This window comes from Danio rerio, chromosome 7, assembly GCF_052040795.2.
Source record: "Danio rerio strain M-AB ecotype USA chromosome 7, GRCz13ab, whole genome shotgun sequence".
Lineage (NCBI taxonomy): Eukaryota > Metazoa > Chordata > Actinopteri > Cypriniformes > Danionidae > Danio > Danio rerio.
In genome coordinates, this window is record NC_141027.1 from 12197881 (window position 1) to 12212500 (window position 14620).

The following is a 14620-nucleotide window of genomic DNA, read 5'->3' on the forward strand; positions in this document are numbered from 1 at the left end:
TCTAATCTCTAATAACTGCTTTTTTATCTTTGCCATGATGACAGTACTTAATATTTGACTATATATTTTTCAAGACACTTCTATACAGCTTAAAGTGACATTTAAAGGCTTAACTAGGTTATAACAATGGTTTGCTCTGTAGACTATTGAAAGAATATATAGCTTAAAGGGGCTAATAATATTGACCTTAAAATGTTTTTTTTAAAAATGTAAAACTGCTTTTTTCTAGCTAAAATAAAACACATAAGACTTTCTCCAGAAGGAAAAAAATAAATAAATAAATAAATAAAATAGAAGTGGGGCTTATAATTCTGATTTCAACTGTGTGTTTGTGTGTGTGTGTGTGTGCAGAATGTCCAGCCATCTGTTAGTGACCGCAGCAGGGCTTCTGAATGGCTGAATGAAAACAAAAAGAAGATTCTCAAGTGGCCTAGTCAAAGTCCTGACCTCAATCCAATTGAGATGCTGACATTAAAAAGGCAGTTCATGGTCGAAAACCCTTCGATGTGCTGAATTACAACAATTCTGCAAAGATAAGTGGGCCAAAATTCATCCACAGTACTGTAACAAACTTACTGCAACTATTGAAAATGTTTGATTCCAGTAGTTGCTGCCAAGAGTGGCCAAACTAGTTATTAGGTATAGGGGGTAAACACTTTTTCATACAGGGCTATGTAGTTTTGCATTTTGTTTTCCTATATTAATAAAAACCAAGACAATCAATCAATCAATCAATCAATCAATCAATCAATCAATCAAATCAAATCAAATCAAACCATCCACACACACAAACATAAGTTATGTACATTGAAAAAAAATATATATATATACACAGACATATACCCACACACATAAAGCATTCCCATGGCTCAGCAGGTTGACCGTTTCTCTCTGCCCTCATGACCCACTCAGTGAAATCACATCTGACCCAAGAGTGTTTCCATCAGGAGAGTCGAGAGGTTGGTTTGTTTAGCCAATAAAGTCAAGAGCTTCTGTCACAGCCTGGCCTTATTAACAGCCCATTCCAGACGTGTCCATGAGCAAACACCTGGAGGCTGTTAAGACGCTAATAAAACCAGCTTAACTGTATTCAGAGCGCTGGGTTTATGAAGACTTCAGTCTGATGCAGATCTCCCACAGGATGACTTGATGTCAGAGTATGACTTCATCAGTCCACTCATGGACATGTCAGAAAACTGAAAATAGGAAAATAAACCATGCATGCGGAGAAGCATCGATCGACTGGAAATCTGTGTGCTTGTCTTTTTTTTTTTTTTTTTGCTTCAAACATGCAATGTGCAGCTGGATGCAGAATCCACACACAATATAAACTAATAATAAAAATAATAACAATAAAATAAAACTTTACATTATATATGTGAGTGACAACACATTCTTCCAACAAACTCCAGCTGGCCGTATACCATTCCCTAGATTTGGCAGCAAGTCTGTTTGTTGTCGCCTTCTAAATAATGCTGCAAGCAATTAAAGGAAGTGATGTAGCCTAAAACAATGTTTATTAAAATATTACATTGAATTTATTTCAGAATATAACATGCCAGTAAGTTTTATCTTCATCCTTCTGCTAATGTAGATGCTGGACTGAAGCAGCTAAAATTCATTTACAATAAGGAAGTGCAGGGGGTTGCTGAGGAACTACTGAGAGATTGCAGCTGCTGTCTGGGCTTTCAATGCCTTTCTACACCTTCCTTTCTTCATGTGTTCAATACTTTGTCTCTGTGTCATTTGATCTTATTACGCATAACTTAATTTGCAAACTAATTAGTTTAGATTTTTTATACATGGATTTCTTTGGATGTTACCAACATTCGTTAAAAATTTACAGTCAACGGCACCTTCAGAAATATGTTTTCTAAGAACTATAGTGACGTGTTCAATATTCCTTTTCAGTGTTGGGGGTAACGCATTATAAGTAACAGGCGTTAAGTAATAATATTACTTTTCCAAAGGAACGACTAAAGTAACACATTACTTTCAAAAATAAGCAATATTATTTGAGTTACTTTAAAAAAAAATATGCGAGTTTATTGGCTTTAAAAAACATATTGCGGAATAAAAATTACCCTAGGTTGAATCACACACTCAATGCTGCGAGGGAACAAACAGTCGACTCGCACTCATCATTATTTTCATCATCAGGTCTATTTTTTACACAGCAGATGAGTCAGGGTACTGTTCTGGTAACTGAATAACTCAGGATATGGGTTTATTTCGAGTCAGAAGGAGTATCAGGTATGTTAGTACTTACTTGAAAACTTGAAAATGCAAACTGTTTCACAACAACTTCATTCAATTTAATGAACTGGTTGGACCGGTTCACTTAGAAGATTCAGTTAAAACAAACGATTCATTCGCGAATTGTCTGTCATCACTAACGAAAGTCATAATGGCAGGCCGGAGACTTACATTTTTGCAATGGATTCTTGTTATTTTGAACTCATCGAAGAAAAGAAGTGAATTGTCGCTAAGTGTAGATTATGTGTAGGTAAAACTCTTGACAACTGCAAGAAACATGACATCGAAAAAAAAAAAGCATACGAAGCAATACATCCACACCCCACCTCCAGCTAAACAACAAATGATTGACATCAGTTCGCCTTCTCCAGGTAAAACAATGAATTTGACTAAACGAAAAAATGGCTTTTATTGTTAAGGAGACGCAGCCACTGTCTAAGGCCCTGTTTACACTAGTGCGTTTTAGTTTTAAAACGGCGTTGTAGAATGAAAACGATCCGCGTCCACACTCGCGTTTTACCCAGCGTTTCTGAACAACTCTCCGTCCATACCAAAACGCTGAAAACGTACATCACGTGACCACACACACACTCTCGGGCAAGCGCTCCAGCATTTCTACCCAGATGAGAGCTCTGCTTGTCGGACTGCTCATCAAGCATCTCCCGCTGGATCTAATCTCACTATATTTGCTAAACATGATATTTCATTCATGTTGTTGTCTTTATCTAACGACATAGGCCAATTCCCTAACTTTGGTCATTGGAATCTATTAAGTTACTTGTTCACGGGTAACATGTTTTGGTTAAGCACAAACATAAGTTAATGATTAATCCAGGTACATTGACTGATCGCTTGCCTTTATTTCCTACAATGTATAAACTTATTGCATGTTATACTTTTATAATTATCGATTATTAAAACTGATATTCAGCAAAAGAGAGGGTGTGTTTCGTATTTTCACTGAAATTGAAAGGAGGCAGTTGTTATCGGCTCCGTTTTGTTATAAATATGCACACAGTGAAGATGACGCTCATACATGCAGCACGACGCCTCAACATTTCTGCTGTCTGTTAAGTTGCTAATATTAAAATGACAATAGGCAGTTCCTTAAATTATGTTTACATTTTATTGTTGAGAAAGTGAAACAACGTAGCCAAGGTGATGTGAATGAAGTTATAAAGTACACTGTTCCCTTTGAAGATTTACCCGTGTCCTCTGTATGTTTTCCATATCAAACTGAGAAGGGGGAGACTGCAGCCTTGATCAAACTTGCGAAGTCTTAACTTACAAGAAGAGGATGCGAGACTGAACTGTGTGTGGGCTACTTAATATTGAGGAAAAGCCCCAATCAGATCAGCGAACATTTGCAGCCCCGCCTCCGTTTTCAGATGTCTCCGTCTTTCCCCATCCACACTGAGACGGAGCAGCATTGTTTCAGAATGAAAACGGCCTCTCCAGCGTTTTCAAAAAGCTCCGTTTTCGGCACTCAAGATCTCCGGCGTAGTGTGGACGGATGGCGTAACCGTAGCAAAACTTATGCGTTTTCAAACTAAAACGCATTAGTGTAAACGGGGCCTAATGTTACTGCAGATGTGACTTTTTCTTTTTTGGGAAACGATTTACACATTTGTTAAGGCCACAAGAAGAAAAGTAATTATTGTATAAAGCTCAAAGATTTATTTTGATTTGGAGATGTTTTTTATCATCTTACTGTTCATTTTGTTTTGAAACATTTTAACGGTTTAAATCTGTTTTTGCCTTATTAATTTATTCCATGTTAGTACTCTTTGCTTTATTGCAGTCTTTAACTCAATGGACAGTGAATGTACTTAACTAATAGCACAAAACATTCAAAAGTAGCAAACACGTTACTTTACATGCTTTCATTATTCTGCATTATGGGCCATTCTTCAACTACGGGCACTTTTAGCCTTGTGAAGCTGAGTAAAAAAAAAAAGAAACTTGTTTAAAATTACAATAACATAGCCTCATAAGTTTAAACAAATTGTCTAGGTTTAAGATCTGTAAAAGGACAAACTTAGATAAAAGGAGAACTTTTGTTTCCATCGTGAACTGAACAAATTCCACCAATTCTCAATATACAGATTTATTTGAAAGTGAAATAAATGATGGCAGTCAAACACTGTCCAAGATCATTTTTGTATCTAGTTTAACCAAATCTTTCCACAATATATATAATAATTATACATTTGTCAATGAAATAAATTAGTTTGCTGAATTGTCACGCTCTAAAATTTAACATTAATTTGGTTAAGAGCTTATTAGAAAACAAATAAACTGAATTTGTATATTAAGTAGAGCATGAACTTATATATTGTGAATACACTTTTAATGTTTGATGAAAACTTATTATAGATTTTTAAAAAATGTGTGTGGTGGTGGAAATGACAGTGATGGAAATGACATTTCAACAGTTTATTGTGAAAAAACTAAAAGTTGCTTCACCGATTAGCTTTGAATTGATACTAGCATTCCATGTATACAAAACACTCTTATTTACCTTCATTTTGTTTGGTTTTTAAAAACATCTTTGAAGGTACAACATGTTTGGAAATGACGTAGAATAAATGTATTTCCTTATCAAGCAATATTTACCTTGATTTTTCTTCAAGTGTTGTTGATAAAAGTTTAAATTGCCTCCATCTTGAAGATATTCTCAGATGGCACTATTCATTTTCACAGAAACCACCTAAATAATCTTTCACACACACTTTTTAAAGCGACATTACAGTGTTGTGGTGGAAATGACACTGATACTGTGTGACAGCTATATTTTGTATAAAAAATAATATTGATAATAGTCTCACATTAATAACTATAAAATATTTAAATATTCTCACTAGTGCTTAATTAAGATACATTAATAGATACCATAATAAATAATATTTTAAAATGTTGTTTTCAGTGTTGAAGTTTAAAACTCTGGGTGTGCGACAAGGTGAAAACAGTGATTTTGACACCTAAAAGGTGAAAAATATACAATAGAAAGCTATTACATTTTTTAAGTAGGTTTTATTGTTAGTTTGACAAAGAAAGAGGAATTTGAACAAAATTTTATATATTTTTGAATATATGATCAAAGGACATAAAAGTGCCCGTAGTTGAAGAATTACCCATATACAGCATGTATAGCTCTGGGTTTAGAAATTTCTCAAAATATAATTATCCTACATTTTTTTAAAGGAAAATGAAGGTGTATGTTATAAAGGTGGTGGATGCAGAGCTTCTCTATAAAAAAAGGTGAAAAAACACCTGCAAGCTCTGAAAGAGCTCAAACCTCAGGTAAGAAAAAGTAACTCAAAAGTAAATAATATACAATACTAAAATAAACTACTTTCCATAAAAAAGTAACTAAGTAATGCATTTTAGGGGGGGAGTGACTCAGTATTGTAATGCACTACTTTCTAAAATATCTTTCCCCAACATTGCTAATTTCCCCCACATATTCACAATTTTTAATGAAGAAAGCAACACTACCTTACTCTGGAGATAGTTTGGAGTTTAGTTTTTTTTTTTTTTACAAAAGTAAACATCTATTGCACTGCTAAATCAACTGAAAAGGTAAAGGTTGTAGAGCAAATGCAAAGTAAGATTCACAGTGGTTGAACAGCGAATGGCAGCGATTGCGTTTGTCCTGCTTTGACATTCTTTCTATAAGTGTTTGCATATGTCTGGATCTGGATGCAGCACAGATGCCTCGAGGTGTGGGAAAATGATACTGTCTCTTTAGTAAAAAACTAGTTAAAGCGGGAAAAACAGGGTTTTCGATCAATTGCTGGATAAAATTCGAATGAGCATTCTGATTGGCTATTCTACTGTCAGTTGTTTGTGTATATACTAATGTTGAATGATTGAATCTTAATTCTTCTGGCTGATGGAGGTGTGCAATTATTTTCAGTTCATTTCATCTTTATTTCTATACCGCTTTTGTACCACAGCAACTTAAGTTTTAGTCAGTCGAAACTGTGTCAGTCCAGTTTTCAGAGTTGAAGTTAGGTTTAGTACCTTTCAGTGTGGTTTAAATTTCACTCAAAGTTCAAACACTGAAGAGCAAATCCATCGATTTGCAGCTAAAGTAGTTAAATAGGTTATATACCGCCTATACCATGGGTGTGCATTGTTTTCTAATAATTCAATGGCCAATCTTCAGTTTTTCCTTTATAAATGTTACATTGTATGTTTGACTGTTGTTCTACGCAGCTGATTACCTGCATACATGTATTTTTTTTATGACACTCATAGCACATATAGAGTCCTCCTCACATATTTTGTACATATTTCTTAAACAAAAATCTGCCATACAAAAACAACCATCCGAGAGTGAAATAAAATATGATTGTTTTTATTAAAAAATATAAATAATGGTCAAATGTTAAAAATAAACAAAAACATTTTATTAGTTACAATGTTTTTATAAAGCATTAAAATGCAAAAAGTTACAAAAAGTAAAGATATTTAGAAATGTAAAGAAATTTCAATGGTTCTTTTTGACTAAAAATATTCTTCTTAAATATTTGGTTTCTTATAAATATAAGACAACAAAAAGAAATTAATGCAATAAAATGCACTTAAATTTAAAGATTTAAAGCTAAAAAAACAACCTAAAATGTTAAATTTATAAACAAGTTTTAAATTCAAAATATTCATTATTATACATTATACAAATATAAAAACAATTCACGACATATTGCAGCTGTTGGACAACATAATGTTTTTTTTTTTAGGCTTTTTTGGGCAAGAATGTTTAGATTGTACCTATGCAGTTTATTTATAAGGATAGTGCCTATTTTGAATATTTATAACTTTGGCAAGTCATTTCACTCAGCGGCCATCTTTGAAACGACTCTTGGGTAGTATGCTTGGGCATTCTGTCTGAATGGGAAAACATCAAATTCACCTAAACTGCCACGATTCTGGTTGGGGAAAAAGGATCGAGGACCCAATTGCAGATAAATAAGGATTTATTATAAAATAGAAATAAGATAAAAAAGGCAAAACAAACTACCCCGAGGGGGAAAACAAACTTGACTGTGCTGGCAGAACAAAGCAGGACTGGACACAACAGGACAAACGAACTGGCACAGGACAGAAGACAGGAGGAGAATATAAGCAGAAGGAAATTAACACACAAACAGATGAACATAATTAACTGATAATGAGTTAACAAGGAGGGTGGGACTAGACAATAGACGGGAGAGCACATGACACAAAGAGACAACACAAGCCATGCGCTCACATAAAACAAGACTAGAACACGCAGCCAATGAGAGAACTCATTAACCGCGTGTTCATGACAACACAAGCACACAAGCTGAACACAAGACACGAGATGGCATGAGATGCTTGGAATGAAACACCACGCTGCAGACAGACGAACATGAACACCCAGACGGGAGCGCGCACCTGCAAAGACGCAAAGACCTCACGCACCCGCATCAAGTGGGGACGCGCATGGTCCATGCGTGTTCACAAATGGCGTTAGTGCAGAGACACAAACAATGACAAAACAAGTGCTCGACCCAAAAAAACTTGAGCTGAGCACAACAGGACAGGACTAGACAGAGCTAGTGTCCGGACTCTGCCACCAAAACAACAACTTACAAGACCAGAGTGGCAGAACCCTGACAAAAGCTGCTTGCCAAGCTTGCATTGAATTTCATATTACGAATAATTAATAAAATTAAACAACATCTGTCTTGTTAGTTTAATTTCTAAACATACAAACCACACAAAATCTGCAGAAACTCATTTCTAGTCCAAGCCCCTCCTCTATAGTATTGTCAGTCTACAGCGATCGATGATTGGCTCCTGTAATAGAAGGCGGGCTTTTTCACCATATAGCGATCGATGATTGGCTCCTGTACTAGTAGACGGGGCTTTTTTCACTATTAAGGGGGTCACACACCAGAAGCGACGCAGCGCCATGCATTTCAGAATTCTTAAAATAGGTTTCTATTAGGGTACACACACCGGTGCCGCATGTCAGCAGCTGTCTGCAGCACCCAGCCACGACTCAGGACACTGTTTGTATTTCTGCCACACCACAGAGCGACATCTGAATTTCAAGTTGAGTTTCAAATAATTGGGAAGTTTTAAATAAATAATAAAGTTTTAAATATAGTTTTAAATAACATGCGAATGTGCGCATCTGTTGTGCGATACTTCCATCTGTCATGTGCACGATGTGTTGCGGCACTGAACGGTGCATCCGGTGTGACGCACTTTACACTTTCTTACATTCAAAACGATACGAGTGACATGCCTTGTGTATTATATAGTCTTTGGATAAGAACAGCAGTAATAGAGAAGGCTGAACGAGTTGGCTTTACTCTGTCCCTCCTCGAAACAAAAATACACCGCACAAAAATGATCATGCAGGACTAAAATAAAATATGAAAATTTTTTTTAATAGCAGTGAAAATTTTAAGAATAAACAAAAACTTTGTATTAGTTACAATGTTTTTAAACAGAAAAAAATGCAAAAATGCCACTGATATTAAATAAAGATAATTAAAAAAGTAAAGAAATTTCAAAGACATTTTTTGACTAAAATTAAAATTAAAACAAAAATATTCTTAAATATTTGATTTCTTATAAATATTAAGACCTAAAAAAATTATTAAAAAGAAAACAAGCTTAGATTTAAGCAAAAAATAAAACTTAAAATTCATTTATTTATTTTATTTTCAGCTTAGTCCCTTTATTAATCTGGGGTCGACACTGAGGAATGAACCACCAACTAATGTTAACAACTTAGTAATGAAGCTAGAGTCACCGTACAGGCACCCATGATGTGAATCAATGTCTTTTGTGAAGAGAATCTGATGCGCGAATGAACCAAGTAAACTCAAAATGTCACGCCTGATGCGAACACAGCATAAGAACGATTCATTGATTTCTTAGAAATATAAGACAAAGAAAATAAATAAATTCATTAAAATAAATTAAGCTTAGATTTAAAGATTTAAAGCTAAAAAATCAAATAAAATATTCAACTCAATAGATTCGGAAATGAAGCACTAACAATTCAAATCAAAACACTTTGTGTTATATACACACTGTTGTCTTGTCTAGATAATGACAGCAGGAACAGAGAAGGCTGAATGATCTGAGTGGGGTTTACTCTGTCCCTCCTCCACAAACACTCTTTTAACCTGAGAGTCACTCGTTCATCACTGAAAGTCATGCCACATGCAGCGGTCAGTCTAGACACAAGAGCTCTTTGTTCGTGCGTGTGTGTGTGTGTGTGTGTGTGTGTGTGTGTGTGTGTGTGTGTGTGTGTGTGTGTGTGTGTGTGTGTGTGACTCTTTAATACATCCAGCCGAGCCCGCGGCACACTGCCATATTTATCCACAGCGCTGATGATTTCCTGCTCGTGTCGACCTCTCCCACACGCTCCTGCCTAAAAACACTGATCCAAGACCAGTTTTACCCCCATTCAACACAGCACAAATCTGACAGCATGACTGATCTCAGAGCAGCAGCCCAAAGACACATTCAGTCTCTCTAAAAACAAGCAAATCCTTCACTCATTGGCATCAGATGGTGTTTTAATGATGGCTGCATAAATCCATCCTCCTGTAAACTTTTCACCTCACACATGCTTCTGATTTCCACACCACACAGACGCAGATACTGAGGGAGAAAACTGAGAAAATAAAGAAGAAGAAACATTTAAACGTGCATCTTCTGAAGAAAACACCAGTGCGACAGACATATTTACACAAATTGATAGAAAACAGTAAGCTAGCACGACAGCAAACTACAGTGCCAAGCAGAACAATAACTAGAATGTTAGCTAGCTAGAACAGTGACTAGAACAAACGCTAGCTAAAACAGTACAGAGAACAATAGCAAGCAAGAACTGAGAACAATAGCTAGCAAGAAAAATGTCATATCTAAATGTCCATTTTCTGAAGAAAACACCAGTGCCACAGACATATTTAGACAAATAGACAGAAAACAGTAGCTAAAACGATAGCTAACTAGCACGACAGCAAACTGTAGTGCCAAGCAGAACAACAACTAGAATGCTAGCTAGCTAGAACAGTGACTAAAACAAACGCTAGCCAAAATAATACAGAGAACAATAGCTAGCAAGAATGGAGAACAATAGCTAGCAAGAAAAAATAAATATCTATTTGTCTATTTTCTGAAGAAAACACCAGTGCGACAGACATATTTACACAAATAGACAGAAAACAGTAGCTAAAACGATAGCTAACTAGCACGACAGCAAACTACAGTGCCAAGCAGAACAATAACTAGAATGTTAGCTAGCTAGAACAGTGACTAGAACAAACGCTAGCTAAAACAGTACAGAGAACAATAGCAAGCAAGAACTGAGAACAATAGCTAGCAAGAAAAATGTCATATCTAAATGTCCATTTTCTGAAGAAAACACCAGTGCCACAGACATATTTAGACAAATAGACAGAAAACCCTGCAGAAAAATCCAGCTTAAACCAGCCTAGGCTGGTTGGCTGGTTTTAGCTGGTTGACCAGCCTGGTTTTAGAGGGGTTTTGGCCATTTCCAGGCTGGTTTCCAGCCATTTCCAGCCTGGTCTTAGCTGATCAGGCTGGAAAATTACCAGCCAAATCCAGCTAAAACCAGCTTGACCAGCCTGGTTTAAGCTGGATAAAGCTGGTTTTGGCTGGACTCCCAGCTTGGCTAGGCTGGTCAAGCTGGTTTTAGCTGGTCATCTCCCAGCCTGACCAGCTAAGACCAGGCTGGAAATGGCTGGAAACCAGCCTGGAAGTGGCCAAAACCCCTCTAAAACCAGCCTGGTCGACCAGCTAAAACCAGCCAACCTGCCTAGGCTGGTTTAAGCTGGATTTTTCAGCAGGGAACAGTAGCTAAAACGATAGCTAACTAGCATGACAGCAAACTGTAGTGCCAAGCAGAACAACAACTAGAATGCTAGCTAGCTAGAACAGTGACTAGAACAAACGCTAGCCAAAATAGTACAGAGAACAATAGCTAGCAAGAATGGAGAACAATAGCTAGCAAGAAAAAATAAATATCTATTTGTCTATTTTCTGAAGAAAACACCAGTGCGACAGACATATTTACACAAATAGACAGAAAACAGTAGCTTAAACCATAGCTAACTAGCACGACAGCAAACTACAGTGCCAAGCAGAACAATAACTAGAATGTTAGCTAGCTAGAACAGTGACAAGAACAAACGCTAGCTAAAACAGTACAGAGAACAATAGCAAGCAAGAACTGAGAGCAATAGCTAGCAAGAAAAATGTCATATCTAAATGTCCATTTTCTGAAGAAAACACCAGTGCCACAGACATATTTAGACAAATAGACAGAAAACAGTAGCTAAAACGATAGCTAACTAGCACGACAGCAAACTGTAGTGCCAAGCAGAACAACAACTAGAATGCTAGCTAGCTAGAACAGTGACTAGAACAAACGCTAGCCAAAATAGTACAGAGAACAATAGCTAGCAAGAATGGAGAACAATAGCTAGCAAGAAAAAATAAATATCTATTTGTCTATTTTCTGAAGAAAACACCAGTGCGACAGAAATATTTACACAAATAGACAGAAAACAGTAGCTAAAACCATAGCTAACTAGCACGACATCAAACTATAGTGCCAAGCAGAACAACAACTAGAATGTTAGCTAGTACAATGACTAGAACAAAAACTAGCTAAATCACAACTAAGAACATTAGCTAGTAAGAATTAAGAACAATAGAAAGCAAGAATTTTTTTTGTCTAAATGTCCATTTTCTGAAGAAAACACCAGTGCGAAAGACATATTTAGACAAAAGTAAGCTACAATGATAGCTAACTAGCACGACAGCAAACTACAGTGCCAAGCAGAACAATAACTATAATGTTAGCTAGCTAGAACAGTGACTAGAACCAACGCTGGCTAAAACAGTACTGAGAACAATAGTAAGCAAGAACTGAGAACAATAGCTAGCAAGAAAAATGTCATATCTAAACGTCCATTTTCTGAAGAAAACACCAGTGCGACTTAAACATATTTAGACTAATAGACAGAAAACAGTAAGCTAAAACCATAGCTAACTAGCGCAACAGCAAACTATAGTGCCAAGCAGAACAATAACTAGAATGTTAGCTAGCTGTAACTGAGACTAGAACAAAAGCTAGCTAAAACAGTACTGAGAACAATAGCTAGCAAGAACCGAGAACAATAGCTAGCGGGAAAAAAGTAATATCAGGATTTCTGCAGATATCATAATGTCAAATTTAAGACTTTTAAAGAACTTTTTAAGACCATTAAGTATTAAAACTAAGACCTATATCGCAATATCAAACACACACACACACAAAGAGAAAATGCAAAATCACAAAACTAGTGGTAAAATAAATGTATTTAAATTAAACAGTCCTAAAGACAGGTTAGATGCACCATTAAACAACAGAAAAAAACCAAATTATCTTAAGGTTGATTTATAATTTCACCTGGCGGCGCATCGAGCACATCACAAAACAAATGAGGCGTTTACTTGGAAAGTTCACCCTTAAGATATTTTTTTTAAATGACAAGGGGTGGTCAAAAGAAACAGACAGTAAAATCAGACGGACAAACAGAGAAGTAGAAAGTTTCCAGAAGTAGGTCATATCATTATTATCAATGAAGATTTTTAAACTAATTGTTTGTATTTATTTTTATAATTTAGTATAAGGATAGATTTTTTATAATCATTCAAGATTTTTTAAATCTAAATGATGCATCACTTGCTTTTGTTCATACCTCAGACAGTTCTACCAATTTAAGTTCAATATTAATGTCTGCAGTGCTTTTTACTTTCCTCCATAAACTTGCATCAGAGCGGCAGCAATGATTTGTCCGTTTTATCTGAGAAAATGGTCAGCTGGTTACGAGAGACACCATAGAAAAAAATGAAGGAAAGCACGTGCCCGCCACTTCAGGTCAGAATAACAACACGTGAAAATGAGTGCCGTATGGCAGCAGTGAGGAGATTGTAAATAAAAAGAAAATATGTAAGGATGTCACCAGAGTGGCTTTTTGGTTTCTTTTCTTGTGCATCCCAGCCATTAGCTCCCCATCTAAATGATTGTTTAGCATAGGGGGTGGAGGTTTGGGGGTGGGGGGGGGGGGGTATTGTCATTCAACTTCACAATTAGTAGTGTTGCAGTATGGATTTGAATAGTGATGGCTGGTTCCTTTACATGAAAGCTTAGATCTGCTTATAGTTTTGTTTACAGAGTTCGAGGTTTACTTATTATTCACATCTCACAGATGTTGATCTACCTTTACCATTGAACACACTTTGTAAAATTTTAATTAGAAGAGTCTCTTTAACAGTTATGCTTATTTTATTATGACGAGATCAGATATTTTGTTTAAATATTTTTGGTTTTAGACTTGCGAGGTTTAACAACCACAGTACCGCGGAGTGTCCTAATAAAGAAAGAAGTGTTTACCAGAAAGTCCTGGACTACTTGGATGTTCTCTCCGTGAGTAAGGTGTCTTTTAGATCTGCTACAATCAACATCTTCACGTCAAAACATAGTATCCTCCAGAGGCCAAGCCTGTTGTGAGAACTGAAATGAGCTACCCATCGATGAATTTGCTCTTCAGTGTTTGGACTCTCAGTAATGATTTTAAACCACACTGAACTGACCTGAACTGAACTTAAACACTAAAAACTAAACTACTCTGTTCTAATTACTATGACCATTTATGTGAAGCTGCTTTGACACAATCTACATTGTAAAATAGCTATACAAATAAAGCTGAATTGAATTGAAATCCTGGTGCAACCAATAGTTCTTATGCACTCCACAGACACTCGCACAACACACTAAATTCCCTTTGTTTGAGTATACATTTTGATTTCCCCTCTATTTTTTGTCAAGTAATACAATTTGGGGGTATTTTGTTTTGCTGGTTGACGCTCATTTGGTATTTTTGTTAGTTTTTTGCTTTTGATCGGGACTGTTGTCAAATCGTGTCAGTCTTGTTATGAAAGTGATGTTTATTTTGGTTGTGCTTTTTCCCATTTGAAAGTAAAATGAAATAATACTAGACTTTAGGTCTTTGCTGTTATAAGATGTTGATTGAAGATTTCTTGTGTTTTGTGGTTTGTCAATTTTGTTGAGAAATATAACTAGAGTAAACTGAATCTTACTTGTTTGATCATTTATTCCCATTCATTTTGTGTGTAACAAATGTTTTTTTTTTTTTTTTTTTGTCTTGTGAAGTACAGAAGTCATTAATACTATTATTTTTGTTTTGTTTTCCGAGGTTAAATGGTGAAATATATTTTTTTTTAAAGAGTGTCACGTGAAACCCAAGCTCATTCTGAAAACGTAGCCCCGCAGACG

The 14620-nt window shown here is 35.9% G+C and overlaps 1 protein-coding gene across 2 annotated transcripts in view; it reads right to left on the minus strand.

Moving 5' to 3' along the window:
• The window catches only part of efl1 (elongation factor like GTPase 1), a 227931-nt gene that overhangs the window by 68801 nt on the left and 144510 nt on the right, over nucleotides 1-14620 (minus strand). The window lies entirely within an intron of this gene.